The following is a 27572-nucleotide window of genomic DNA, read 5'->3' as shown; positions in this document are numbered from 1 at the left end:
AGCCAACAGAATTGTTTTGAAAATCAGCGAAAAGTGGAGGAAAGAAAAAGAAAATTGGGTTTGTATCACTTATTATATCAGATTTAACAAAGTAAAAGCGATAGAGTAGAAAATACCACGCGGTGCCAAATCTTGTCAAGCTAAAAAAAAATAAATCTTTTCACTGACTGGAATGTGGTTTCTATCAGATTCATTAACTATTCAAAAATTAAATTCTCTTGATAGATAATTATGCAGCAGAGAAATACTAGCAGCTTTTCATGTTGTCAGTAATGAAAATCCAATGGTCTGAGAAAATGTCATGTGCTCTGCTAGTCATCCTGCCATCCTTAATATGTGTTTGTGTACAACAGAAGAAATGTTGACTGTGTTTGAAACAACAGTGCACAAGCTTTGACATGCTTACATGAAACGGTATCAACCCTTTCCTTGAAGGATGAATGTGCCTTTATGGTTCAAGGGATTATTTAAAATGTAGTAACCAAACCTGCCTGAGGTTGGATGGTGCTATGTCCTTCGATTTATTGCCTCCACCTGTCCCCCTTGCCCTCCTCCCCACCAAAAGAAGGACTGTATAATCCTGTAAGCAACTTGTCGTAGTGGACGGAGGGAGAAGTTACAGGAAACTTGTTGAGGTTCAGGTTGCCAATCTGTACCACAAGGAAGAACTCTCTCTCCTTGGCATGCATCCTCTAGGCACTGAGTTGCTGATTTTTGCTATGTGCATGGTCAACGTATTAGAAAGATTAGTCATTGCTTTCAAGAAAGCAATAAAGAAGCAATATTAGCAGTGCTTTTTAATGACAACTGTGTACAAACCCGTGATTACCACTTTTGGCAATTATCATGTCATGAATCAAATTTGTTTCAAAGTCAAATGAATATAATGACAATTATTGTCGCAAAAATGTCACTGAACATTAAAAGATAAAAAAGAATCATGAGTAATAGCAATATTTTTAAGGCTAGGCTGAAGGATGCACCAAGCGATTATCCACATACAGTGGACCAGGCAAATGGTCTTTTGGCATTGTGGCTTTTGGAAATGGAGTGGAAGGAATGCATGTGATAAGATATGATATGAGGTGATGTCTCTCTTCACTTGCAGTGTATGTTTATTTGGAGTATATATCTCAACTGATGGGTGGGAAATGGTGTCACTAGGCTGGCGTAACCTTTTCACACTGGGAGAAGATCTGATTTGCATAGTTAAATGTCTGTGTTGCCAGGTTGAGCAGTGCCTGATAGATGGGAAGGAAATACAACAGATTACAAAGACTGCGTATATGCAAATACCTGCAGGAAGGGGAGGTGAATAGCTATTTATGGGAAGTGGCAGAACTCTGCAGAATGACCTACCTGACTTAAGAGAGATGAGAGAGTGAGATACAGAGAAACAGTGCTATAACTAAGAAAAAAGCCACAGGAGACTGGAAATGTTTCATTTGACAAATCCCCAATTACAATTGTGCTGAGAGAAACAAGTAGCAGCATATTAGTTCTACATGGAGGATTTTGCATAACTGCAGTGCTTAACCTCGATAAGATTTTTTTAAACTTATTCTTTAGAGTTGAAAAACATCTTTTTTTAGACGATAATGTTTATTACCTTGATAAACAGTAAAATGCTGCTACAGCAATTACCTTGATGATAAAGAGTCTGTAGACAGATACTTCCTGTGTTCATTTCCTACTCAGATAAGTCGCCAAAATCAGGGACTTCCAATACAGGAAATGCTTTCAATAGGAACTTCCTATCTGTTAATATCTAATTCACTGAAAAAGGTCTAAGGCCTTCTTGTTTGATATAAAGGTAATGTCCTACCTGTTACTATTTAAACATTTAAACCACCGTACAACACATCTGTTTGTGCAAAAATTTAAGACCAATGGCGTTACGTTGGACTATGAAATACCAGGTGGTTTCATTGCAGTGGTAGGAAAAGTGACCCTGCATTTGACAGTACTGCAGATCAGGGTGCTTCAAAGTACTTTGTTATTCCATCAGATGAAGAAGAGTAAACATCTGCCCTCCAACTCCTTGTTGCCTGCATCCTTTCCTTATTTGTATGCATCACCTAATAAAATACCTACTTCTCTAGCCCTTGAGGTGGACTGTTCCAACAAATAATTTAGATCATGTTCTAGATGTATAAAAGAGTCACAGGCATCTCTTGCAATCCACAGTGGCATATATATTTGACTGGAACAACTGAAACAAAAATTTTTCTTCACTGTGCAGAGAAAGAAAACCATGGCTAACCTGTATGTTTGAACTTCTGCTAAGAAAAAGACAAATCTAGAGCAAAAGACAAGTAAACAAAGACAGAAACCCCCCATTGCTAATCGTAACTTGAGGGTAATTGCTTTCAGGCACATAAATAGAATGAATGAGGATTTATGAAACCTGAAGTGAAATTGGCCAAAATGAATCATAGAATGGTTTGGGTTGGAAGGGACCTCAAAGATCATGTAGTTCCAACCCCCTGATAGGGGCAGGGGCACCCTCACTAGCTGAGGTTGCCCAAAGCCCCATCCAACCTGGTCTTGAACACTGCCAAGGATGGGGCAGCCACTGATCCTCTTGGCAACCTGTGCCAGGGCCTCATTGCCCTCACATGGAAGATTTTTTTCTAACACCTAACCTAAACCTACCCTCCTTCAGCTTGAAGCCATTGCCCCTTGTCCTGTCACTACACTCCATGGTGAACAGTCCCTCTCTCGCTGTCCTGTAGGACGTACTGGGCTGCATCCTGACAACCAGTGGGTTATCTCCTACGTTGTTCAGACCATTAGAATTCCAACGCCCCCCACACCTGCCCTGGGAGCAGAATATTTGGCCAATGGCTTGACTGGGGCTAGGCTTTCACCCAAGTTATTCAGGACCTCAGCCCAAATTTTGTGCGCTGCTTTGCCAGTGACTCCCCTGGAGTCATTCCAGGTTTCTGGCACTGTGACTGAGATTGGTATCTTGACCTTTCCCCATAGAGCTGAGTAGTCCTTTGCTATTGTGGCTTCATATATATCACCCCTTTTCATCTTTGAAGAATAAGACACATTCGGTTATCTCCTCAGGCTGCCACGGGAAAGGCAGTTGTTCAAGTTCATGTTGTGGTCTAACAGGCTGGGAATCTGAGGTAGGATTCACTGACCCCTCCAGAGACCACGGCAACCCCATCGCTTGAAGCACTGGCTGTTCAGACAGGAGAGATGGTCCTGTGGGAACTTGACCCAAAAGCCTCGTTACTGCAGATGGGTTCTGAAAATTGAAGTTAGTTTTGACAAGTAATTTCCACAAGTCCAGGAGTGCAGAAGCTCTAGGAAATTGCCCCTTGGCTTTGGGTTCACAGGGGTGTTGGGGAAATAGACACTCTGTCCTGCAGGCAATGTTCCTTGGACAGGGTCAGGCAGCTCTTAACCTAGTTGCATACTTTTTTGTTACTGTGACTCTTTGGTGTTTTAACATCAGCTTCCCTCATGCGTAAGGTATTCCCTTGGAAGTGCTCAAAACTGTTGCTTTTTACTAATCAGATCAACCCACTAACATGGTGTCCAGAGACATTTTTCACATTATTTCCATGAAGCCATTGCCTTTTAAAAAATTTTCCTGTGATTTGTCATCAAGGCATCGGTACATGTACCATTTTCATGGAATTCAGAATCTGATTGTTTAGTCTACGTAAAGGGGGAAAAAAAGAAGGGGATCCTGTGCCTTTAATGTTGTTTATAACGGTTGGACAGAGCTTGTCAGGTGAAGGTTAATTGCTCTCCAGTTAAAGCAGTTCTCTGCACAGATGGGTTATCAGGGCTGAACACTCGTTACAAGATTAATCTCGTTTCCGACAAGACTTCCCTTTCCTTCAACTGATTTTTGCTCAGCCATTGGACCTGTCACCAGCCGTTAAAAGAAGGGTGGGTTACCTCTGGGATATTAATGCTTGTGTGCAGTGAAACAATACAAAGCGTGTGTCATATCGGTAGGGAACATCTTTAGGAGACAGCACATTTCAGTGCTGTTCTGAAGGTCGAGATTCATAAACAACAGAAACAATCAGGAACTTTTGTATTAACCCTCTTAATGAACGCAAACACCAGCCAAATCATCCATAGTCTCCTTTTTCATTTCAATTTTCTTCCAAGTGTGGTATGTTTTTTCATTCCAAAGGTGTGTTTTTGTTGAAAATTTTAGTCAACAAAATAGCTGCTTGTGAGATGTGTGACCTGGGACTCTGCTTCTGTCCAGCTGATTAACTGATGAAGCGGCCACTTCAGTTAATTCTTGCTTCAGCAGCAGGAAATATACCATGGTGGACACTCAAAGAAATTCAAACTTTAGGCGTTTAATCTTGGGCTCTACAGTAAACCTACTGAATTTCCCTCTTTCTTTAAGCCAGAGTAAATCAGAACTGGATTGACTATATCCAGTGGACCACAGAGGTATGTAAAGTTAGATGAGAATCGGGTACATCATGTTCTTAGCATAATATTACTTTGCTAGCCAAGGCTGCAGCAGATCTGCCAGGCCAAGGTGATCTTGAATGCTTGGATAGAGTGAGTTCAAGGAGGCTGTGACATGAACACAGAAGTCTCACTGGATTTTGGGGTTTATTTCAGGAGTTCTGGTACAACCAGAATAACACAACTTGGCACAAGTCTCTGGCTGCCAAGTTTCTTCCATGCAGTTTTAGTCAGTAAATTCCAAAACACTAAACAAATATTCAAGGTAACAAACAGGGTAGCTCTTATGTTTCCTCAGAGTTTCCTGTCCTGGCTTTGGATCAGTGTGATGCTGTCGACAGTGCTGAGTCTCTCCATTTACTTTAGTGAACTTTGAATCAGGCTGTGTTGCCTGATTAAAAAAAACCCCAAAACAAACCAAAACAAGCTCTGCGGAGGGTCGCAGTGTTCATTGACTGGTTGTTGTAGATGTGATCCATCAAACCATACAGACACGAACTGAACTGAAAGCATCTGAGCTGGTTTTAGACTTTATAGACACTTTTTAGACACCTGTAAGGACAGAGGTGTCTGCACATGCGCAGCATTAGACAGGTTAAGTAGTGAGAAGGCTCAATGTCCAGGGACATATCAGAAAATCATATTACTTCTGATTTGGAGAAAAAATATAGGAAAAGTATACTGAGAGACTCATCACCATCCTTGTCTGATACATAAAGGGCAAAAAAGGCATCCTGGTTCCTGTGCATGGGGCTTCTACATTGTGGGAAGAGTAAAACTGCATGTGTTGTTAGTCATATTGGCCAAGAAACAGTTGGTTTCTTTAAAATGTTTCAGTGAAGGTCTTTACTTAAAGTAATTATTTTTAATACATTTTCTAAACTTTTAGCAAAAATACCAAATAATCTGAAAAAGTTTTTTTTTACAAAACTTTACCTACAAGTTCTTAATTTTGTTTTACGTTGTCTTCTAATCATCAGAGTAGTCTACTAACTTCACTGCTTAATTCTTAGGGTTTTGTTTTTAATTACTGGTGAGATTAAAAAGACATTTTCCTTCAATTTGGAATCCACAGGTTTTAAGGAAATGTACCCACTACAGTTATCAAGCTGAAATGAAAGCTAGACAGGAATTTAACCTCTGGATGTCATACTCTTCAGCAGCATGCATTCAGAGCCAAGGAAATTCAAGTGACTGGATTCCATCACTGGTTCTAATAAGATAGGAAAAGCGCATAGTAAATCTTTACAATCCCAGCTAAATCATTGGTGCTTTATGCCAAAGGAGGCAAGTTTAATAGAAAGTCTTTAAATGGACCGGGTTGAAATTGTCACAGAAAAGGGTTTGCTTGGGTTGGGTTGTTAAATCTCTGCTTAAATCCCTGAATAAGCATCTTGATTTTCCAAGGTGCTGATCAGCTTGAGAGTTCCCACTGTTTCTACTCATTGAGACATCTGATGGGTTTTTGTAGGTGGACCGTTCCCTGGTAATTCTAAAGTGTTGTTATGCCAATTACCTGCTTTCACAGATGTGAAGGAAAAAAAAAACCCAAACTAAAACCCCTACTGGGTCAGTGCTACCTTTCTGGAAAAAGTAAGAGAATTTGAAAATGGTTAGATCTTTTTTCCTTGGAAAAGCCTTTGCTTAGTAAAATAATGGAAATGAAAGTTGAACAAAGACACAGGAGATGAATTTGGGCAACGGGGCTTTGCTGTACTCTTCGTTCTTGTGTCTTACAACCTATAGTTTTAACCAACTGAAAAGACAAAAACCTGCAGTTTTTGTAAAACTTTTATATACTCCTTCCCACCTTCAATATACAGAAACAGAGGCTGGTTTTGTTTTGCAAAGTAGTAAACATTACCTTCTAAAATCATCAGACCTTTCATTTGATGGTGTTGTACAGGGTTTTTATTTGCAAGGCTATCAATGACATGCTTTCAGATAAAAAATTGTTGCTAACTATTCTTGCTAGCCATGCAATGCTTTTGCACTTGGTTCTCTCACTTAGGATGGGAAGCTTTAGCTCCAAACATTCAAAATGGGATAGCAATGAACTATGAATTGCAAAATTGCTTGGTGGAGAAATGTGCTACAGATTTAATAAATGCAACATCTTTTCTTTTTTTTTGACAAAAAAGCATTTAAATAGACGTTAAAAATATTTTGAAGTAAAACACAATCTATAAAACATATTTATAAATTACTGACTTTTAACTTATTCTGCATGAATTACTTCTCTGTGATGGTGCCCAGATACCTTCCAATTAGAATGAATGCTAAATCTTAGCTGTCTTCAGATTTCCCCCACACCCCTACATCTTCATCACATACTTAATCTAACTTTTTAGAACCCAGACCAGATCAAATTCAATTTGAAGTATGTTTCTCTTCTGAGCCCAGGCCTTCATAGTGCTGTTTTCCTCTTTCGTAGAGGTTTTATTTGGCCTCAAGTCTCCATTGCTTCTTGGAGGATGGAATTCTTGCCAGCTCGCACATTTTTACCAGGAGTCTTGTGATATTTAATGGTTTTCTTAAAGGACAGTTTCTTAGAGTATATGACAGCTTGAAGTCTTCAGTTTTCAGTGACAAAAGGTTCTCTAGTACTAGAGAAGTGCAGAGGTAGATGTCACACAAAATGAGTACCTTGGCTAAGGCTCTGATGCAGATGAATGCTCAGTAACCTGGAATTTTAGGGTGTGCTTTTTAATTAATAAAAATAATGAGACAGACACGTTTCTGGTTAAGTTTCTAGTTTGTACGCTGGGATTCAGGTGGGCTCTTGCCATCAGATGACCGACAACTAATCCCTGAAGGTGTAAAGAAAAAGCAGGCAGGCAGCATAACCCCTTGGGGAAAGAGGTTTTCTGCACATTCAGCTCATTTTTTAAAATATGAAAATATCCAATGTTTGCAGTATCACAAGTAAAGATAATGCATCTATCTGTATCTTAGTGGCAATTTTCTCTCCAAATACTGCAGTTTAGGGGGCTTGAAGGCTTTTATGACATTGGAGAGGAGGGGATTGTTAGGTCGCTTAAGATTGTGTTAAGTGGGTAAGTGGGGTGTCTGTGAGTCCCCAAGGCATTGTTTTCCTTTTTTATTTCCTAGCTTATCTTCTGTTCCTCCTGTGAAAAGAGGAGGACTCAGAGAAACACAGAAGGTTGAATCAGAAGATGAGGGGAAATGATGCTAAAGTTTCTCTGTTAAAGTTTCAAGGTGAATGTAGAGAGCAGCGGGATGCAGTATTGAAATTAAGGCCACAACAAGGAATGTTACAATTTTTGTCAGGAAATAATTTTTGGAATTCTCAAGAAGGTGACAAGAGATTAAGACTTACGGAATTTCAGGGTATCACACATGTTATATTGATCAACAACTTCTCTGCCTTTTAAACCTTGAAATTCACCATTTTTAAGCTGAAATGAATGATTACTAACGGTCATAGGTTTTCAGCTAACTCTAGAGTTTACGTTCAAAGGAACTAAGGTTCAGTAAGATCATGAAAGTTGGCAACTACTGTTGTTAAAAAGGAAGCTTGATACATCCTCAGAATTAACTCTTTTAAGAGTTTAAGATAAATAGAATTGGGATGATGCTGGAAATGGAACTTCTAAGTTTCCTAATGACACCAAAACCAGATGCTGAGCAGAAGCAGGAACAATGCAATCTGCTTCAAAATAATTTGCATACAACATAAGTAATGGCACCAGTAATAATCACTGCCAGTCAGTGCTGAAAAAAAAACAAAGGGAAAGATGGGAAAACAAAATCTGTCAAGGAAGTACTTTGAATCTTGACGTATCCTAAGGAGGACAAAGTTTTAGCCTTTTTTAAGCTATCAACATAGTATACAAGGGGTACTAGGAGAAAAGAAAAATAAAGTCATTATGCTCTGAATTTTCATGACAGTGAGTATAAACTGTAATCTCCAGTACTTCAAAGACCATTTACAATCACCAGACTTGTGTAAATAAATGAGAACATGGCCAAGCAAATGAGAACAGAGGCCCAAACTTCTAAAAAAAGTCGAGCTTTGCAAGCAAAGAAGTCCCACGCAAAACCCCACCAAAATTTCCTGATTGTTCTTGTGAATTAGACAAATGCATCGAGAATCCAAAGCCCAGAGTACAACCTAAAAATGAAAGGTTTTTTACACTGCTCAAAAATCCCCACCTCATTTGTCTCCATATATTGAAGTCTTACAACACTAAGCAATGGAAAGTCTCCCATAGAAGTTGTAACCACTCTGGGTATCTTCAGCACACCAAAGTCCTCCAGAACATTACCTCAGTTGCCTCTGATGTTTTGAGTTTCTCTGTGTCCTGTTTTTTGGCTGGAATAGAGGTAATATCATAAAAAGCTGGGAGGGGACACAGGCAGGACAGCTGATGCAAACTAGCCAAAAGGATATTCCATGCCACATGATGTCATGCTCAGGTTATAAAGGGAGCTGCCAGGGGAGGTCGAGCTGCTGCTTTGGGGTGGGCTGAGCTTTGGGCTCCAGGGGTGAGCAAATTGCATTGTGTGTCACCCGTTTTGTCTGTGTTGTTATTTTCCTCTTCCTTTGCTATCCCAGTAAACTTTCCTTACCCCAACCCACAAGTTTTACCTTTTTCTTCCCATTCTTCACCCTGTCCCACAGGTGAGTGAGCAAGCGGCCACATGGTGCTCAGCTGCTGGCTGGGGCTGAACCACAACAGTCCTTTTTGGTGCCCAACATGGGGCACGAGGGGCTGAGATAACAACAGATCCGCCCAGTGCATGTTAAACACACAGTTGTTGTACACACTTATTGTGTTTGGTAAACAGTTGGCGGTCACAATGGTGTTTTGTTTGTTCACATGGCTGTGCTATCTAAGCTCTTACTTGCTGTATGTGTTCCCTGCAGTGCTGTTTATCACCCCTGGGTGAGGGGTCTGGATTCTCATTTTGCTTTACTGTGTAATACCGATTTGCAATATGGTAACATCACTGGTCATGAGGTTAAGCTGGTATTTGTATGTGGCATTGCTGTCGTGCCCATACTTCAGACAACATCTTATGGAATTGATTAATACTCGCGCCCAATCCACAGGGAAGACAGAAAGGGATACTTTCTCCTGCTCTTTAACCTCCCCTTTTTCCTTCAGGCTGGGTACAGCAGCTTTTGAGAATTTTGAAAGCCCTTGGAATGTTCAGAGAATTGGTTTAAGAATGGCATCCAGAGATTGGCCGTGAGGCTCAATAGTCAGGGGTGGCATGGCATGGGGGAGGCACGGGCAGGTATCTAGAGAACTTCTCAACCCCAGTGGTTTGGAGTTTCACCCCCGAATAACTACAGGACCCTGATGAAGTGATAGACTATTTGAAAGGAAAAAGCTGCGTCTCTTCCAAAGAAGCACAACTTACCACACTATGCTGGGCCAAGTCTCTGCCAAACATGGATGGGTATTAGTTAGCACCATCAGCGGGAAGGGAGGGAAAACTGTCAGGCACTACAGCTACCCCAGCTTTGGCAACAGGCACCGCAGCTCCTCAACCCCCCGTGACAGGCACTGCAGCTGAACCAAAAAACTCATCCCATGCTGTTGTCAGTTGCTCCTATACAGAAGAAGAATACATAAAAACCTCAGTTTGCTTAGTAATAGATGACAGTGAACCAGGACCATCACAAGAACAGGAGACAAAAGAAGAACTGGAGATAAACACCCAATCCCCCTGTCCCTGGGTGAGCTGCAAGACATTTGAAAAGATTTCAGCCACCATCCACGTGAGAACATTGTTACCTGACTGCTCCAATGCTGGGAGAATGGTGCCAGTAGCCTGGGATTAGAGGGTAGGGAAGCCAAGCAGCTGGGATCCCTGTCTAGGGAAGGGACATTGACAAGGTGATTGGGAAAAATATGTTTTCAGTCTCTGGGGGCAACTTATGTCAGGTATCCTTTCAGTGAAGATGTGGTATGTCATCCAGGTAAGTGGACCACCGTGGAGAAAGGTATTCAGTACCTGAGGGAATTAGCTGTGTGGAAGATGGCTTATTATGACCCAGATGATGTGCAATTGCCAACAGATCCTGATGAAGTCCAGTGCACACAACCCATGTGGTGGAAGTTTTTACGGAGCACACCATTGTCATATGTCAACTCATTGGCCGTGATAGACTGGAAAAGTGAAGAGGCACCAACAGTGGGTAAATTCTCTGGTTGACTCTGGCAATATGAAGAAAGTCTCTCTCTTCCTCTCTTGTCTTGGATGTAGAGAAACTGTCCCAGAAACTCCAGGAACTTGAAGAGAGTACATCCTGTTCCCTGCCCATATGGAATAGTATCTCAACTACTAGGAGCAAGTGGTCCTTTGCTTCAGAGAGAGGATATAGAAGATACACATCATGTGGCACCCTATGGTTTTATCTGTGTGACCACGTAGAGGACATGAAGTGGGATAGAAAACCGATCTCAACCCTACAGGCATGAGTACATGATTTGCAAGTAAAAGCAATCACAGAAGGGGATTCTTCCAAAGAAAAGGCCACTCCAGTCTCTGGTGGGAAGTTCTCCAGGCACAGGTGGGATGCCTGATTGTACATATGATCTTCTTGAAGGGGCTTCTAAGTCATTTTTACAAGAAGTGAGTAGCAGATATGATGAGCAGGACTAGAGGTGCCCTGTCTCGAGCCAGGTGGAGGAAAGGGACAACTGGGTTTATTGGACTGTGTGGATCTGATGGCCTGGCACACCAGAACCGCAGGAGTATAAGGCTCCAGTGGACACTGGTGCAGATTGTACCCTAATGCCATCAAGTCATGAAAGACCACAATGCATCTGTATTTCTGGAGTGACAGGGGTCACCTTGTTGTGACTGGCCCAGAGGCTCCATGCATCCTTGGCATAGATTGCCTCAGGAGAGGGTATGTAAACGACCCAAAAGGGTATTAGTGGGCTTTTGGCATGTCTACCTTGGAGATGGAAGAAATTAAACAGCTGCCTACCTTAGCTGGTCTCTCAGAGGACCTCTCTGTTGTGGGATTAAGGATCAAAGAAAGACAAGCACTGACTGATACCACATTATTGCACCAGCAGCTGTATTGCATTGAGACTCCCTGATTCCCACCAATAAGCTGATCCATTATCTAGAGAGCCAAGAAGTGATCAGCAGAATCTGCTCACCCTTTATCAGTCCCATGTGGCCAGGGTGAAGGTCTACTGCAGAGTGGAGACTGACAGGAGACTACTGTGGCCTGAATGAAGTCACACCACCACCGAGTGTTGCCATGCCGGATGTGCCAGTACAAATTAGAGTCAAAGGCAGCCAAGTGTTATGGCACAGGTGACATCTTGAGTGCATTTTTCTCAATCCCTTTGGTGTCAGAGTGCCGGCCACAGTTTGCTTGCACTCAGAGGGGCGTCCAGTACACCTGGACTCAGCTGCTCCAGAGGTGGAAACACAGACCCACTATCTGCCATGGGCTGATCCAGACTGCTCTGGAACACAGTGAAGTTCTGAAGTACCTACAGTGCATTGGCAACAACATCATACTGTGCAACATAACTGACGTTTCTGAGAAAGGGAAGAAGATAGTCCAAATCCTTCTGAAAGCTGATTTTGCCCTAAAACGAAGTAAGATCAAGGGACCTGCACAGGAAATCCAGTTTTTAGCGGCAAAGTGGCAAAATGGGTGTCATCAGATCTGAATGGATGTGATAAGCAAAATAGCCATGTCTCCACTGACTAACAAAAAGGAAACAAACTTTCTTAGGCACTGTGGGTTTCTGGAGGATGCATATCTCAAATTACAGTATGATTGTAAGCCCTCTCTATCACTTGGCAAATTTCACTACTTTGCTTGTATGGGAAAATATAAAAGAGGGAAAAAATCCCAAACCCTTCCTATTTGTGTAATCAGTAGCCTGCTAATTACTCCCGTTGTTGCTGTCTGAGTACAGGACATTCTACTTTTTAAAATTCCCACGTTGTAAGCTGATTAGGAACAGTGCTGTGGTGCACTGGTGAGTCAGAGCAGGTTCTGTACCCGCGTGATCTGGTGGCTGATGACTTGGGCAGGGGATCTGACGGGAGGGTTTTCAGTTACATCCACAGATCCACAGCATGACTTTAAAAAATCACTATGTATTTTCAAACAGCTATTTTTTTTTATCAGGTGCCCATCATGAGACACTTTCATTGTGATTTTCTGAGGTTTTTCTGTTTACCACAGAATTGGTGTCAATATTATCCTATATGCACTTTTCATCTGCCGTGAAGTGCAGCCTCACACTAACTACTCAGCTGCTAAAATTTCATAGGTTACCACAAAGCTCAGATATTGCTCAAAGCACTGGAACAGCTTCAGCATTAACTGTAAATTAAGGTCTGTTAGCTCTTATTTACAAACAGTTCTATTTATGTCAATTGAAGTCCTCACATAAAAGAACAGTGTGGGATACAGAAATTTGAGCTAGCAAGTTTTAAAATGAACAGTTTTCTTTGCAAGAATTGATTATTTCAGTGATACCTGAAAAAAAATAATTACAAGAGTTAGAAAAATATCCTCAGGTATTGTACTAGAAATACAGAGTCATAAATTCTGGACGTTTGAAACTGCATAAATAAGAACTAAATTTTCAAGTAATTTATTAAAAAATGATTTAAGCATGGAACAAATTTAGTGTACTCAACATACAAAACCTAATTCTAGAAAAAGTAGAATACAATAAGATGTGGCAGGAATGTTAAATGTTTCTAGCAAACATTTTCTCCATATTTGTGACTGAAGTCTGAAGCTTCAGAGGGTAATAAACAGCTTTAAAACATGCCTGGTCAGTGATGAAATACTCAACATGAGGAAGCAAAAATCTTCCTGAAGCCTTAGATCTGTTTTCCATATTCTTACAAAAGAGTTGGTTTCTAAAGATCTGTTTTCTATTTCAGCGTTACTGGAAGTATCTTAGAAGAAAAAGGTTCAGAAAGCTTTTATATATTTAAAATTCATTCAGAAGAGTCATTGTTCTCTCAGCAAAAGCAGGTATATGTTTCTGTTCAGTCTGATGAAGGAAAATTAGCCAACATTGAACAATTTAAAAACAATTCTGTTTTGGTAACAACAGCATTTGAAATCCTAAGCAATCAGTTTGTATCGGGCTCACTGCAGAATTATGGTCTTGAGAAATTAATTCATACTTTGAAGAGATGCTTGGTTCAGACATGGACAGCCGAGCCTGGGCACCGACACAGGCGGGTGTGCGTTGTAGTTATTTACTTGACTTGCAAATGTATTGAACACCCACAACTACAAAAGCCTCATTAACTGGATGTGTTCCAGGTGAGCTGAATGATATATTACGAAAACTCTCAAGACTTTGCTTGGTTAAATTCCAGTCTTCAGTCTGTCAGGCTCTCAGAGGGAAAATAAAACATAAAAAGCCCACCTTCCTGCTCTCATGTCAAGTGCTTTTATCGACTCACTGTTGCCTTTGGCTTACCTCAGCTGTTGGCAGCTCCTGACATTATCAAAAGCCAAGCCCTGACATTGCAGTAGGTCAGGAAGGTTCTGCACACCAGGGATGAGAACAGGTTTCCCTTTGGTGGGACGTGCTGGGTTAGGGAATTTGCTCCTGCAGGAGCCTGAAGGGATGTTCCCTCTCTCCTTGCATAAGTATCTATAGTGGGGGAGGGTCTGGGGATGACAGGGGAGCACAGGAGGGCACAGTCTGTACCCACACTGCATTTCCTCCTGCATGCTTTTCCCACTGGGAGGTCCAGGGATGGTCCTAGGCAATCAAAGGGCATCCAGAAGTGGAGACGTCCCTCCAGTGTCCCCCTTGCCACTGTGATGTTGACAGAGACTGGGGGATCAGATACAGTGAGCCCAAGAAAACAGCAGCAGAAGGAGCCCAGGCAGGGATGAGTCGTTTGTCTGATTTTAGCTGGGCTTGCTCTGGACTCTGAGGAATTGCTCTTCGCTCTTCTTTACCCCTTCCTCACTCTTTTCACCTCCACTCCAATACTGCCGTGCCTGGCATGGTAGCCTTTCATTTCTTATCATCTTCTACCTAGCTCATTCAAATTCAGTTATAACCTCTGGCACACTGTGATGGTCACACTGCTCACATTATGCCCTTAACTTGTATTTTGTATCGTTTTTCTCTTCTTGCATCCTTCTGTGGTAGCTGCAAGCATTTTGTGACAAGGTCTATCTACTGCTTCACCTTAGTTCCGTGCCTAAGATAGTGCAGTCAATTTCTTTCTAGCCTGAGATAGCAGAGGCCATTTCTTTCTTGCATCTAGCACCACATAACATTCATTGCTGGCAAATGCTACTGAGAACATTTGGAAGGTCCTGTTTGCTGCAGTACCACAGCAGTTTCAAAGCCCGCAGAGGGAAGTCGACACATGACATGAATGTTGCCCCATATCTCCTTCCCTGTAGACTACACCTTTCATGGTAATGCCAGGGCTTGCCAACACTTGGTAGTGTTCTGGACTGTGGGTTTTAATTGCAAGCGATTGCAAAGTCTGTGTTTTTGTATATTTTATCAACAGAAGACAGAAAAAAAAAGGAACCACATGTGTTTCACAGCAAAAGCAGTGAAATACCCAAATATTTCAAAGCTGGTCAGATTCTTGATTAGGGGAAAACCTTTCCAGTTGTGGTGCTGATTTTACAAATGCTTCTTTCTTGCTTGCCTAATGGTGCTGGACAGCAAGCCTAAAATAATTTGTTCCTTGCTTACTGGTATTCCTTCTTTCTGCTTTTATATCCTTGACAAGCCAAATATGGAAATAGGGTTTAAAAACGCACGGTGGCATTTTTCATTGAGTCGTAGCGTATGCGTCTCAGTGAGTGATACGCATTATACCTCTGGGAGTTTAATGTGTGGGTTTTCTTGGTTTACTGAGTACCGGGAACTTGGGAGATTACTCAGGTCAGCCAGGAACTTTTATCAACATGATCTTCTGGTTCTCCCTTCTTATAGAACAGCATGTATCATTTTGCTTTATTTAGTCCGTGCTTTCATTTTATTGGATTGCAGAGAAGCATAAATGGTGTCTGTTTACATTCCTTACTGATTCAACTTGAAATTATGACCAAGTATGGCTTGAGTAGTCTATAAAAAGTTATGGTAGTTTCTGGCTCTCAGACATATAAAGGTGTTCCTGGAAGCTCAAAACCCAGAGTGCAAATCAGTTAGCCTTCTCGAAGATTTTGAAACCTCAAATCCTTTGAAATAGTTGGCAACTTGCCTCTTGCATACTTGCAGTTACACAACTCTTCCTCTCTGTGACTTTTAAAAGTTCCTCCTTCCTTTTTTTCTTTAAGTCTCTTGGCAGCATCAAAACAGCTTCTCTCCCTCTCTCTCTTTTCTCTCTCCCCAACCCTCCCCCCTTTTACCTCTCTCTCTCCTTGGTATGGCACCGCACATTGTTCTGTGGAAATAGGTTGTTTTGAGTTCACACTTTGTTTTCCTGCTGTTTTTCTGGGAAGCTGGATGTGGCACAAAAGATATGGGAACAGCTTGTAGGAAATGGGTTTGTTTGGGGAAACAATAAAAGAGAAATGGTCCGCATACCTCTCCTGTATGTTTGAAGGAAAAACGTATAGTGTGTAAAGACATTTTGGGGCTCACTTTTATATATGGTCCCAAGAAAAGTAAATCAAACTCTTGTCTGTTAGCATACATTAAGCTTTGCGTTCACAGCCTCACTTTATATAGTAATGCTTATTAGAGGCTTGGTCTAATTACCAAGGTATGGGGAAAAGCATCGTGGGCTTTCTATTGCTGTAGTAAATGCATATCTCAGGGATCTGGACTTGAGGTGGTCATCATTTCCACTGGCTTTCTCAGTTCACTTTTCATCAGTGGCAGCAGGCAGTCTTTTTTTGTCCTTTTGGAGCTAATGTTGATGTCACTGAAAAATGCAGTCAATATCAGTGAGGTTTTAGTGAGAGTAATGAGGTTGGTAGTCACTAGTTGAGAGGAGGTGCTGCTACAGGGAAAAACTTTAGGGTTTCACTTGTTGCCACATCGAAGATCTCCACTGACATTTTCCTTTTTTTCTTCACATTTACAATTGAAAATGGGCCACAACCTGTTTCTGCTGCATGTGAGATTCAGCAGAAACCATGGTTGCAGAGCCACAAGTTGCAAAATAAAGTCAAAGATTGAATTTGTGAGGCAGTTATTTAAAAAAAGGGGGGGGGGAAATTAAAAATGAGAAAAAGTTATAAAATATTTGTTTAAATTCTGTAATTTTGGAATGGTGATTTTGTTGAGAAAGGTACTGCTTAAATATAGTAATAAGAACTCAATTTAAAAATAAAACCTCAGGTGTAATTTGGATTACATCTTTTGTGTGTCACAAAGCTAATTTTTCTGTGTTTGTGAGGATTTGTAGTTCTGTTTTGTTTCGTGTTGGGACAAACAATGAACTTCCACTCCAAACTTTGTCCATCATAAGCATGAAACCACATTTTTATTCCAATCTGTTGGTTTGGCTACATGTCCAACTGCAATGTATCTAAAACTATACCAGTCTCTTTGACCGGTCTCGTAGTTAATGTTTGAGCTAAAACAATATCCTTACTTTATACAGGTTCAGCAAAGCAGGTTAAATAGGCTTAAACACAAGCATGCACTTAACTTTACTGCTATTTTACTAAGCACTCTCCTTTGTTCATCTTTGCGCACACAGAAATGACTTAATACCGTGACATTCAATTTCATTAGTCATGTTTTGCGGCGAGTGACTAAAATAACATGTGCTGAAATATGAATCAAGATATTCGTTATAAACAATTATAGGAAAGTATGTTTGGCTATACACTGCAAAGGTTATCGTGACAGGAAGTCATATTTTACATACACACTGGGCATACTTGGAAAGTTCATTCTGAATTTAGAAAGATTACCCATCTGAGCAATATTCCATATGCTCGTAAAATGGGGACTACCATGAGAGGCATATCTCGCTATGTATGTATATATTCAGTGTATACATGGAAGATCTGAGGGAAAGGAAGGGAGAATAATGTAAATAAAGGACTTTCTGGTACAATACTGTGCAGAAATGCAGAGCGCTCTTAAAGTAGTAAATTTTAAACAAGCAATAGCAATTTACATTTTAATTCCAGTTATCTAATGCAGAGAAGTCGGTCAAAAATACCAAGACAAATACATTTGGAAGTAAATAAAAGCCTCCTTACAAATAAAGATGGCTTAAGCAATGCTTGCAAAATCTGTCAAGCGAGGAAATTGCCTTAATAAGTGTTGGATGTGATGTGCTCTCTAAACGGGAAGGTGAGAATTTTAAATGTTGTCAAGGGGAACGTAGGGAGGCATCTAAGACCTCATCAGCTTGATGCAGCAGGCGAGAGCATCTTCAGCTACAGGGTGTCTCTGAGGAAGAAGCTGAGCTGCAGGAAGGCTGATTGCTGTGCCTGGCTGCCGGTTTGAGAGGGCCAGCCAGATTTAATGGCTAACATGCCCAGTGGATGCCTTTTTGTTTTCCCACAATTTTTTTGGGGTGGCTAATATTACATTTGGAGCTAAGGTCCCCTGAAGCTGCAGTCTTCCCAACCAGAAAGTTAGTGACCCTCTCATCACACGCACACACATGCACACACGCGTGCGCACGTGCGCAAACACCACACGCAGAGGCACTGCAGGGAAACGATAGGTCACACAGAAGTTCAGTTCGTGGCCGTCGTCCAAGTGTTATTTCCCTGTGCTGTTAGGCATTCATAAAAACCAAAGGTTCTCTGGAAAGGAAACTCATTTGGATGCTCTTTTCAGTTTTACCCCAAATATTTAATTCTTTCACCAAAGCAATGGTGGTAAAGGTTTCTTCGTTCCTTCCTATACATTTCTCATCACTTTGCTGATGAGTCTGTCATTGGTACCTAGTATGCCTTAGAGAAATGTATTTTAACACCTGAATTATTTTTACTGTAAATTTTTTTCAGAGAATGAGGATGGGATAATCTAAATATGTGTGTGTATGTGTAGTTATCCTTATGTGTATATGTATAATGGGTGTATATAATTAGCTAGACAAATACATATGTGGTGGATACATATGTCGTGGATCAGTTTAGCAAAAATCACAGGATCACAGAATCACTTGGTTGGAAAAGACCTTTGAGATCATCGAGTCCAACCATACCTGTCTTCTGCTAAACCATATCTTTAAGCACCTTGTCTAATCATCTTTTAAATACATCCAGGGATGGTGACTTAACTGCTTCCCGGGGCAGCCTGTTCCAGTGCCTGACATGCAATGTATAATCTTGTCGTTTTGGCTAAAGAGTAGGAAAAATTATCTTCTTATGATAACACTGGACAAATCTTCTGAATAAGGCAGGGGAAAAGCATATGATATCTTTTTGTTGAGAATTTTCTCGATAAAGTTACCAAAACCAGAGTACCAGGGCAGTTACCATGTTCAAGCAAAGCCAGGTGATTAACTACAATATAACACAGTAGTTCTTGAAGGCATCCCATTCAAACTACCACCCATGATACCAAAGATTTTAAGAAGAAACATGGAGAGGGAAGGATTATATGCCTAGAATGGGATCAGTGTCTTGCATTGGGCAACTTTTTTGGTCCCAAGACTTTTTCCCAATATCTTTTTGATCTGTTAGCAAAAGTTCATAGCAGGTGTGGCATGCAGCCTCAGTTCACTTCCGATTGGGCTGCAGGCCACTTTACAAACCTGCCACCTGTTTTGCCAAACAAATCTTTGCTTGAAAGATTGTTGAAACAAAACAAACCAAAACAACCCAGATGTTTCTATTTTTTTAACAAAGTAGAAGGTTGGCTGGTCTTTCAAATTAGATGAAGTCCTATACTGGAACAGCAGGGTAGAAGCAAGAGGCTAGCAGCCCTGGGCTGAAAGGAAAAAGGTTTATATCCAAGTTTTTCCAGTTCTCTAGGCATTTTGAAAAATCCAAACATAAAGGAGGAAAAAACTTTAAGCTTTAAATTCATAATTGACTACTATCAAGATGAAAAGGAAGAAAAGTCTATTGTATTGACTGCAAAATAGTCATTCAAACTTCTGTGTTACAGCTCTTTATGTGGATGGAAGTGCTAAAATAAGCACACAAAGCTACAATTTCTTTTAAAATGCATATACAATGCACAATCTGCAGAATACAATTGTTTTTAGCATGGGTAAATTACAGATGACATAACCATTCAGGAATATGTATTCTGAGCCCAACGGATCATTGTGTTGCTCCAGCCTTACAGCCACCTCTAGCACTGTTCATTCAGTCACTGAGGTAGTAAATAAAACATGGTGTTGCCTCTGCCTTTGAGCAACTTACCACCACTCTGCTCATGCAAAAGGAAAAACAGAACCAGACTCATTACTGTAAAGCCCCAGATTATCTGCTTTACTCCCTAGGCTTTTTGGTACCGTCTGATGACTTTTGATGTCCACTTTCATTCAGAGGCCTGCTGCAGCTCTTTGGTGGTTGTGTGTAGGCAGAGCTGCTCGTAAGCATGCCCTTCTTGAAGTCACTCAGGCACTGAGCGTGCAGAAATAGGTTCAAGATGGAGGCGTTCATCATTGCATTTGAACAAGCCTGCTGTATTGCTTTGGTGGTGTCCAGGGCACATGATGTGTATGAGTTGCCTATTTCCATTTTACAGACTGTGCGTGAAATAATTGATTGGGAAATGGCAGTTCGTTAAATTGGATGTTCATGGACACTTTACGGATCTCTAGAAGTTAGTGGTTCATTGACCCTACTTGCTGTGGCAGTTTTAGTGTGTGGAGTGCAGGGTGGTCCCAAATATGGCAGTGAACTTGTGAAGGAGATATATTTTCTAAACCAACACACATTTTTAGTCATTCTTACCAAAGTTTTCCCATCTGCAATAGTGGAATGTTGATTTTTTTTTCTTATTTTATGAAGCACTTGGAGATCTACAGTTGAATGCCCGGTGCTACAAATATTACTCTGTGATGAAAGGTGACAAAAATAGCTTGGGCAAAAATAGATTTTGCTGACATTTCAGAAATGACAGTCTGTATATTAGAAATGATGATAAAGCACCCACAGTCTACATTTGAATTTATAATGTCTCAGAATTTGCTCATTAAGACACAAAATGTTAAACCCTTGGTCTTAGCCGTGAGGTTCTATCCAGATTACTAGTCCTAATGAAGCAAGAATGGCTTACATGAAGAGGGCTTCAGGATCAGTCCTTAAACATCTGCTGTTGTTTCCCAGAAATGAATCTAGCCTGCAATTTCGCAACATCATTTTGATGGATGCTTGGTTATTCCTTTTTTCAAGTGCGACTGCAGTAGTGGCTCCCCTTTGCTTCCAAACATCCTTTGTATTTTTCTCAGCAAGAGGAAGGTATCAGATAAGTTGCAGCGCCAGGCCTGTGTTTGGATTACCACAGAGTATCCAAGGGCTCTTTGCAAATAGGTGGAGGATGTTTAGCTGAGCTGGCAATAAGATTCTCATGGGTGGAGGTGAGGACAACATCTGTCTTTCCTATCTTGTACTTGCCAAGGCTTTTTGTTGTTCCTGAACTCTCTCATGAATATAATATGTGGATTTTTGTCTGATCTAATGAATCCAAGGCTCGGAGATTTGGAAGGAAAACACATTCCAGATGTGTGCTTCAATTCCTGACTCAGGTGACTGCATTTCAAGTAGTAACCTTTTTCAGTATGTTCCACACACTGTATTGAATATCTTGCAGAACCGCTTCATTTGCAAATGGTCAGAACAGAGTTGTAAGAGCCTCATGATTAATAAGCTACGGCAAGGCTAAAACATCAATCATTTGCCTTTCGTTTCACCAATTATTGCTGGAAGCAATGAATCCAAAGCTCAAAGACTTGGCTTTAAAGCAGAACCACAACTTTAGGCTAGGAGCCCTTTAGCAGTTCAGCCACAGCTTGCTTTACCATGCAGGGATGCCTGCTGCAGACGTGAGTTTCAGCCTGGAAGACTGCCTGCTGCTCTGCGAGGTTCTGGTGTCCAGCCCCGCGTGTGTTCTCTGTTCCAGCGTGGAAATAACATTCCTGGCCTGTTTGAAATTAGGCTTTCACTGCGGATAAACAGCTTCCTAGGGCATCAGAGGATGTAGTCTGAGGAAGAATAGGAGAGTAGTAAGTGAGAAGAGTGACTTGCTAAAGTCTGGAGCAGCTGCGCCCAGGTGCGTACTGTGTGCTGCCTTGCATGCTTTCACCTGGTCTTTCCTTCAGATACAATTCGATGTAATTCAATCAGCTGCACACAATTTTGTTAAACAGTGTTACCAAGTACACAAGGGACTGAGCACAAAAAAAGCATGGAAACACTTAATAGAGCTAATTGTATGGTCTTAATCAGAACAATCTTCCCTCAGAAAGTGCAGGTCCTCTCCAAATGTAAGGTTATTAGAATGGTTTAACATCTGCGCAACACATGCCAGTGCGTTGCAATTCATCCTTTTAATAAACGTTTCGGTGAAAGTTTTTGTATAACAGCTTTTTGTCTAATTTAAAATGAGAATAAGTCCCAGTATGTCAGAATTCTTTGTAGAATGGAGAATTAATTTTTCTGACCAACTGTAGACATCCGACAAGTGATAGGAAACAGCCTATGCCTGGATGGATTGTGGCTGCGTGGAGCTCTAAGCTTGTGCTTATATACGTATTGTCATGAAATCGGACTAGAGAAGTAGTAAGTTGGTTGCATTCATGAGGAGAAATACCATAAAACAAGTGTCAAAAAAATACATTATATAAATGCAGTGTCAGATGGCAAAGCTAACTAAAAGTTCTCAATTGCAGTGTTACTGCAAGTCCCTCACAGTCAAGGGTAACAGGTCCGTTTTGGAATGTGGGACTGCTGACACAAGGTGACTCCTCAAGCAATAAATGCATTTCACTCTCTGCAGCATCTCTCAGCGTACAACAAGGGTTGTTGCTGTATTTGTGTCTCCTCATGTTCTGTACATGTAGTTCTTGCCCAGTGTCCTACTGGTTTGTTGCTAATGTTATTCATCATATTGGTGTGCTGTTGCCTGCTAGGAATTTGAAAGTGCTGGCTAGTAAGTTCTTGAAGCTTTTTTTTTTTTTTTTTTGTAAAGCAGTAAATACCACTTGATAGATTTTGGATAGCCAACTGGGATAAAAAAGACCCTCTAAATCATTTCTTTTACAGAGATTAAGCATGGAAATATTTGAAGAAATGTAAAAAAGAGAGCTGAATATCAGCTTGATAGTTGCACATTTATACACACCTACAGTGAGTGACCTGGAGACATGACTGAATTCTATTGCTGTACAAACTAATGGAAATTGTGTTATGTCTGAAGTGGAAACTGGGTTGATGACGTGGAGGGACAGCGCACAAATGTATTTCATGCACAAGCTGGCATGTTCCCTAATTGGAATTAACTTGAGAACAAGCATCACCAGGTTAGAATGGCCTCCAAAGTGTTTTAGTTCCACTGCAGTATTTTTCCCCAATAAACCTCAGCACAAGCAAATTATGCTAGACAACTTTATTGTCTTCTTTAACCATTTCTTACGTTTAATCAAGCTTTAGGAAAAAAAAATCTTTGTCCTTAGTTCCTGACATTGCTTATAAAGGACAGGTCAACTTGCATACACTTCTCATGATGGGAACTACTTCAGTCACATTTCCTGTAACTTGGTGTTTTTAGGCCAAGTAATCTCGCATTTGATTAAGTAAACACCTTTGTCCTAATGACTTTACGCCTACTTTAAAGGCGTTTCTGTACCTATTGTTCTACAAATTTGACAGCCTGTTACTTATTTTCTTTTACTTATCGATTAAGTATAAGTCAAAACCAAGTGAAAATCCAGGTTTTGCATACATAGTCCAAGCAGTTAAAATCTTTAAAATCTTAATGAAGGAACAGATATCTGTTTTGCTGGTGATGTCATAAAAAGGAGTATGTGGAGAAAGGAAGGTGAAATAAAGAAAATCCGTGTCCAGTATTGACCTTGGACACTATTAGCAACAGCTCTACTTCACAGACTTGCACGAAAGACGTTTCCCACCTGCCACTGTCAGCAGTATGTGCTGCTTTCTTCATATTATATTACCCCAGACAGTGGTTACTAGAAATGGAAGGCTTTATTTCTGACATATCATGAGAATATGTTACATGCAAAATCCAGGAAGGTCACCCATCCGCTACTAAAATTCATAAAGGTATAAAACTTGGCAAGACTGAATGAAGCCTTGTAATGTATCTATTTTATAATATTTATTAATGTTTACCTTGCTTTATCCCACTTTAGTGCATGATGTTGCCAGGCTGCTCCAGAAAGAGCATTAATATGGATGAGAAAAAAAGAGATTAACATGTAAATGAGTAATGAAAAGTATTTATTAGAATTAGAACTGGCATGCATATGTAAAAAAACCTTGCCAAACATTGTCAGCATTAATAGTTTTGTCTATGTTTATATGTGACCAGACCATGCAGCTATTCTTCATGATAGTGAATGCTGACAATTTTTATATTGCATCAGGTCCAGGAGCTTGCATTTAGGATTATAGCATTTTTTAGTCCTTGTACCTGGGAAAGAAATACCCATTCTGCTTTCCCTCAGCTGGTCAGTAGTTTGCTGTTAGAGCCTTCCTTTCACAGCTTATGTAGGGTTAAGGCTTGAAGGCTGTAAGTAGTAAAGGGAAATCAAGGAAAGGCAAGATGAAACGAAGCATGCAAGGAGCAGATGAAGGACATTTTCTGTTTTGGGGGATACCAAATTATGCCAGTTATCAGACATTCTTGTGTAGCTGAGAAATGCTTCCTATTTCTCGATGCTCTTCGTTTCAACAGCATGAGTTTCACACGAGGTTATATCAGGTTGTATGAGCACTGACTGTAGAGCACCACTGTGTTTTGCAAGGTCAGTGGATTCGGAAATGCCTGGGCCAGAAATCCTCGCCTTTTAAAGAGGAAAAATGGCAGCAGTTGCCAACTCTGGACACACAGCTCCCACCTGCATGTTGCAGAAAACTTTTCTCTGTGTGTGTGAGGCTATTCAAGGACCACATGTATTGCCTGTACTGGCTGCTGGTAAATCAACATCAATGGTCCTCCCTGCATTGGGAAGAGGACAGTTGGTGTGACTGCCTGAGTGCTGGCTGACAGGAGGAGTAGCAGAACAGATACTAAACATAGTTTCCATGTTTCCCACACCAAAACCTCCATCTCACTTAGGTGTGAAAAGAGAAAAGATGGTTAAGTACCTGAGGAGGAAGTAAGGCTAATTCTAGTTTAGACCATGTTCTCTAGCTGACTCCTTAAAATTATGCAAAAGCTTAGATGGCCAGTTCAGCTTTCGTAATGTGCTCACAGGAGCAGTGATAGGTATCCTACTGTTCTTCAAGACAGGCCAGCAAAGACCATCGTAGTAACATAGCAGAGGTACTCTGGCTCCTAGAGTACACATTAATAAGCCTTCCACATAAGGGCTGACCCAACAGCATGCAAAGTTGGCAGAAACTCAGTTATTCCTACAGAGCCTTTACAGACCTGTCAGCGTGCACTAACTGATAACTAGCAGGATGGAGTACAGATGAGAGTTCGCCATTAAATCATAACAAAACTCTAGCTGGCAAATTGAGGGGGTTTTGTCCGTGAATAACTAGACATTTTTTCCTGAAATATGCAGTCAGAGTTCTCTTGGGTTCAGTTTATATTTTATTTGGTTTTGCCATAGTCCTTTAGATGTTCACATAACCCTTGTAAATTTGGCTCATGTTTCCAGCATTTGCTGTCTTCCTCAGGAAGTTAAACTGTGCGTGCTTTCCCTCTTTGAGGAATACAATAGGCATCCATTGCACAAGCAATATTTAATGTCATTAGTAATGCCAAAAAGTAGCAGGGCCCATTTTTGTTGTAGTATTAGGGTAAGCATAAGTATTATGCTTAGCCTAAGTATTCCTGAATTAATTTATCAGAGGTGGAATCATGTTTAATAAGAAACACAAGAAATTTACTTCATTTTACCTACGTGTGGGAGGATGAGAAAACTACCATTATATAGTATATGATGTCTGTTTTAAAAATGTCTGTTACTAAATGGTTTACAGAGTAAAATAACATTCTGCCTGTTGTATTTGCAGTCTTATATCTGCTTTGTTCACACTTTCTTGTATTTACTGGAGCTAGCTCTTCCAAAATTAACATTTCATTACATGTTTTTTGGCTCATGTATGAGCTCAGCAGTGGGGCAGCACAGAGGGAACTGTGCAGCAAATAGTCTCAGGCGTGGGATGCACCGTGATTGCCAGGACAGGCTGTGTGTGTGTGCAAATGTGTGTGTGTGTGTGTGTATTTATATATATATTTTCATGAAAAACTCTCATGGAATGCTGAGAAAGAACTTTTTATTTTCTTTCCAGTGTAACATTGTCTTTCTTTAGGTCATCTGATATGATCCCTGCTAGTTTACTGTCCAAGTGCATCAATTCCCCCTGCTGTCTCTCAGCACAGTGTAGCCAGGGAGCAGTCTTTGTGGAGCAAGGGACACAGCAGCCATCTCCCCCTATACCTCCTTGAGAAGCAAGAACCGTCTTCAGGCTTTACCAGAAATAGCTCATCAGGAAAGCTTCAGACCATCATCACCAGGAGATTTTAGCAGGCCAGAGACCCACAGGGGGCTGAGAGGCATGGCAAAAAGAAGAGGCATTATTCTGCCATCCCTTCTGTCTCACAGAAGCATGTTCATACCCCCCAATACCCACAAGGCAGCAGTTTGGTAGCTGGACATGGCTTGGCAGAGGAGCATGCAGAGCCGAGCTGCTGACTGGGGAGGTGATATTGATGGCGACAGCCTTGTGGTGACCTTTGCACTCAGACAACATCTGGATAGCAGTAATGAAGTGGTGCAGATGACTGTCTGAATTTTGTGTTCTGGTCTGCGATGGGAAGAGCTAGAGCTAGTGATTCTGTCACGAGTCTTGTGGTATTTGAAGCACTGCTTCAGATCCCATTCCCCAAGTCTAGAGATTAAGGGGTGATCTCAATTTGCATCAGAAGTAATAAGAAGAGAGTGATGTTCCAGCCCCTGTGGTTGCAGAGAAAACTATGAATATTAACAGAGTGCATCTCAAGGCCTCACAAACCAGGGAAATAAAAAGAATGATAAATGTATACCCCCTTAAAATGAACAAATACAACTGCTGAATTTTAGGGCTGCATCTGACTGCCAGCTCGTCCAGCAGCCAGGGGAGGAAAAAGCCTGCAGACAGCCACCCAGCTTCCCAGAGCCAGAGGACTCCTATTATTCTGTCTATCTCCCTCTCTACCACCTCCTCCTGCATTGACAGGGCCATGCAATTTTACTGTCCTGCCGCCAGCCGTCAGCAGCACGGCTGGCGGCATTATGGCCCACACACGCTGCTTCATGAGGGTGCAGTCATGCACTAAGCACCCAGCCCTGAATCTGGCTTGGGCTCCCCCCCTGCATCCCCATCCTTGGCCCTCCTACCTCCAGCCATCGCCAGCTGGCTGCCTCCACGGCTGCTGTCATCTGGTGCACTGAATGGGGAGCCTCCTCCCTTGTTGGGTTTGCTCCCCAGCAGGGCCCACATGAGAAGGAGGGAGGGAGGCACCAGGCCCTCCTGCTCTGTTTCTTCCCAGGGCAGAGCCATAGTGCCAGGGTGGGAGGAGGGAGTTGCACTTTGGCTTGCTTTCCATGGAAAACTGTTTTTGGAGGGGTGTCCCCCATCCCAGTCCTGTGAGGTGCTGCGGACCAGTGGGAAGGTAGGAGCCCAGACCAGCTCCTATGGCTAGGTAGTCTTGATTAGGCATCATGAGTTCCTCCAGCAGCATCAGCCCTTCCCACAGCTTTGTGATGGGCCTGGTGAGCTCGCTGCCTGAGCCATGCCTGGGCACTGCCTTGCTTCCATGACTCAGTACCAGATAACTTGAGGAAGGAGCTGGTGCCAACATGTGGCAGTGGGGAGAGAGGGCGGTCTTCTCTCCCTCTCTGTGTCTGCCCAGTCTCCAGACAGCTGCAATGGCAGCCACCCTGCCACCAAAGGCCTGGTGTACCCTGCTGCACCCTGCCACTCTTGAGGGCCATAACCCCAGTGCTGTCACAGTGACGGTGGCCAGGGAAGCCCTTCCCAC

The 27572-nt window shown here is 41.6% G+C and overlaps 1 protein-coding gene across 3 annotated transcripts in view; it reads left to right on the top strand.

Moving 5' to 3' along the window:
• Positions 1–27572, top strand: part of ERG (ETS transcription factor ERG) — a gene marked incomplete at its 5' end in the record, with an annotated part of 108821 nt that overhangs the window by 47999 nt on the left and 33250 nt on the right. The gene's annotated exons all lie outside the window — the stretch shown is intronic.

The sequence above is a fragment of the Gallinula chloropus genome, assembly GCF_964237585.1.
Source record: "Gallinula chloropus genome assembly, chromosome: 1".
Taxonomy (NCBI): Eukaryota; Metazoa; Chordata; class Aves; order Gruiformes; family Rallidae; genus Gallinula; species Gallinula chloropus.
The sequence above is the reverse complement of the archived record's forward strand: the minus strand, read 5'-3'. Positions and strand labels throughout refer to the sequence as shown.